This window comes from Neoarius graeffei, chromosome 15, assembly GCF_027579695.1.
Source record: "Neoarius graeffei isolate fNeoGra1 chromosome 15, fNeoGra1.pri, whole genome shotgun sequence".
NCBI lineage: Eukaryota > Metazoa > Chordata > Actinopteri > Siluriformes > Ariidae > Neoarius > Neoarius graeffei.
In genome coordinates this window covers 17,294,310-17,297,799 of record NC_083583.1, presented here as the reverse complement: position 1 = coordinate 17,297,799, position 3,490 = coordinate 17,294,310, and the positions used below count along the sequence as shown (strand labels likewise).

Here is a 3,490-nt window from a genome sequence, read left to right as displayed (position 1 = left end):
ATGTGAGTCCACCATAAGGTCCATTCCTTGTCGTGGTGTGGTGGCTTGCGTGTCTCTGTGACCCCTAGAGCTATGCCAGCTGGAGCGTAAGCTCCTGGTAGGGCCTCCCATGCTAGATTGGTCGAAGGGTAGAGGCCAGACTAAATGTGGACCAACTCCCCCGGAGTTCAACAGGTTTGCGTAGGGCCAACACCCCTGCCTAGAAAAAACTCACTTTACAGAAGCATCAATGACAGTTCAAAATCAACCAGACCTGGGAGAGGAAGGGCCTCTACATAGGAGGAGTATGACGCAGTACAGTGAAAGCCGGAAGGAAGCTGTAAGGCTGACCCCCTTTCTGACTCCTAGGAAAACATCAAGGATTGCGACGTGGAACATCAGGACAATGTATGAAACAGGAAGAACAGTCCAGGTTGCACAGGAGATGAGGAACTACAACATCTGTCTGTTGGGGTTGAGTGAGACGAGGTGGCTACAGTCAGGACAGCTGAGACTGTCATCAGGAGAAACACTGCTGTACGCAGGACACGCGGAAGCTGACGCCCCCCACTCTGAGGGAGTGGCGTTGATGATGAGTCCGTAAGCTCGGAGGGCACTCATCAGTTGGGAACCAGTCAACTCACGCATCATCACAGGAACTTTTGCGACCAAGAAGAAGCGGATCAGAATGTATGTCATCCAGTGCTATGCTCCTACAAACGAAGCTGAAGAGGAGATAAAGGATGACTTTTATTACCAGCTTCAAGCAGTGCTGGACAGAAGGGGAGCTAAAGACATCACAATCCTCATGGGTGACTTCAACGCCAAGATTGGAGCAGATAACACAGGATATGAGGGCGTCATGGGCATTCATGGACTTGGACAGATGAATGAAAATGGCGAGCGCTTTGCAGACCTGTGTTTCTTGAACGAGTTGGTGATTGGAGGAAGCATCTTTCCACACAAGCGAATTCACCTGGCCACATGGAGGTCTCCAGACCACATCACGGAAAACCAGATCGACCACATGTGTATCAGTAGGAAGTTCAGGAGATCCTGCCAGGACATATGGGTGATGCGAGGCGCCGATGTATCATCTGATCACCACCTGCTCCTGATGACAGCTAGGCTCAGACTCAAGAAGTTTCACACAACTACCAACACGCGCACCAAGTACAACGTGGGACTTCTTAGACCCAAGGAGATGCAGACGGCATTCCAGATCAGCCTTCAGAACCAGTTCCAGCCATTGCAGGAACTTGTTGAGGAGGGAGAGGTGGACATAGAGAGTCAGTGGGAGCACGCGAAGAAAGCTTGGCATGACACTTGTGAAGAAGTGCTGGGAAAGAAGAAAGTGCAGCACAAGGAGTGGATTTCTGAAGCCACCTTGAAGAAGATAGAAGCGAGGAAAGCAAGGAAAGCAGTGCTCAACACGAGCAAGATGAGAGCAGCAAAGGCAAAAGCACAAGAAGAGTACACGGCAGCAGAAAAGGAAGTCAAAAACAGTGTGAAGAAGGACAAGAAGGACTATATTGATGACCTGGCCAAGCAAGGGGAAGAAGCAGCTGGACAAGGAAACATGAAAGACCTGTACATGGTGACAAAGAAACTTGCAGGCAAATTCCAGCAGATGGACAAGCCAGTGAAGGACAAGAGTGGGAACCTCCTCACAGCAACAGAGGAACAGCTGAGGAGATGGGTGGAGCACTTCAAGGAACTGCTTAATCAACCAGCACCAGAAGCACCACCAGACATCCCACCCATAGAGGCAGAGCTACCAATCAACTGCGAGAAACCTTCCAAGGCAGAGATCAAGAAGGCCATCAAGTCGCTCAAAAATGGGAAGGCAGCAGGACCGGATGAGATTCCACCAGAAGCCATCAAAGTGGACCTGGACACAGCGGTCAACATGCTGTATGACCTCTTTGGCAAGATCTGGGAAGAGGAGAAGATCCCAAATGACTGGAAGGAGGGAATTCTCATCAAGTTGCCGAAGAAAGGGGACCTGACTGAATGCAGCAACTATAGGGGAATCATGCTCCTATCTGTCCCTGGCAAGGTCCTGAACAGAGTGCTGTTGGAGAGGATGAAGGAGGTAGTGGATACCAAGCTCCGGGACGAACAGGCAGGATTTTGCAGCAACAGATCCTGTACGGACCAGATCGCCAGCCTGCGCATCATCGTGGAGCAGTCCCTGGAGTGGAATTCCCCCCTCTACATCAACTTCATAGACTATGAGAAGGCATTTGACAGCTTGGACAGAGAGACGCTGTGGAAGCTACTGCAGCATTATGGAGTCCCCAGGAAGCTGATCTCACTCATCCAGTGCACATACCAAGGCATGACCTGCAGAGTGGCACATGCAGGTCAACTGTCAGCAAGTTTTGAGGTTTGAACCGGAGTACGACAGAGGTGCCTACTTTCTCCATTCCTTTTCCTCCTGGTCATTGATTGGATCATGAGGATCACAACAACAGGCAGGAACAATGGAATACAGTGGACACTCTGGTCGCAGCTGGATGATTTGGACTTTGCTGACGACCTGGCGCTCCTGTCGCACAACCACAGACAGATGCAGGGCAAGACCACGCGCGTAGCAGAAACATCAGCAGGGACAGGGCTCAAGATCAACAGCAGGAAAACTGAGTTGATGAAGATCAACACGACGGCCAATACACCAGTCACTGTTGATGGGGAGCCAGTCAAGGAGACAGAGTCATTTGTCTACCTGGGGAGCGTGGTGGACAGGCAGGGAGGCACAGACCGTGACGTGACTGCCAGGATTGGAAAGGCAAGAGCAGCCTTCATTATGTTGAACATCTGGGCATCAAAGGTGATCAGCAAGGCCACAAAGATGCGTATCTTCAACTCCAATGTCAAGTCAATACTGCTCTATGGCTCTGAGACATGGAGGATGACCAAGGCGACACAACAGAAGATCCAGACCTTCATCAACACATGTCTGAGGCGCATCTTCAACATCAGGTGGCCAGAGAAAATCACGAACGAGGAGCTGTGGCAGAGAGCGGGTCAGGAGGCAGTTTCCAGCCAGATGCTGAGGAGGAAGTGGGGCTGGATTGGACACACCCTTAGGAAGCCAGCATCCAGCATCACATGCCAAGCCTTAACCTGGAACCCTCAAGGGAAGAGGAAGAGGGGCCGGCCCAGGAACAGCTGGAGGCACGACACTGATGCAGAACTGCAGAGGATGGGAACCAACTGGACAGGCGCGGGAAGGACAGCCCAGAGGCGAGTCAGATGGCGAAGCGTCGTTGATGGCCTATGCTCCACCGGGCAATGGGCTTAAGTAAGTAAGTAAGTCAATGTGAGTGTGAATGGTTGTTTGTCTCTAATACCCCTTTTCCACCAAATCAGTTCCAGGGCTGGTTTTGGGCCAGTGCTGGTGCTGGTTCACAACTCGTTCAACTTGCGAGCCAGCTGAGAACCAGTTTGCTTTTCCATAGCTTGGGATGCTAAGGGGAGCCACATCATTATGTCGCTGTATATGTCA

At 51.3% G+C, this 3,490-nt stretch overlaps 1 pseudogene; it reads left to right on the top strand.

Annotated features, from left to right (window-relative positions):
* Positions 1-787: 787 nt before the first annotated feature.
* Positions 788-3,286, top strand: LOC132899795 (uncharacterized; annotated as a pseudogene).
* The last annotated feature ends 204 nt before the right edge of the window (positions 3,287-3,490 follow it).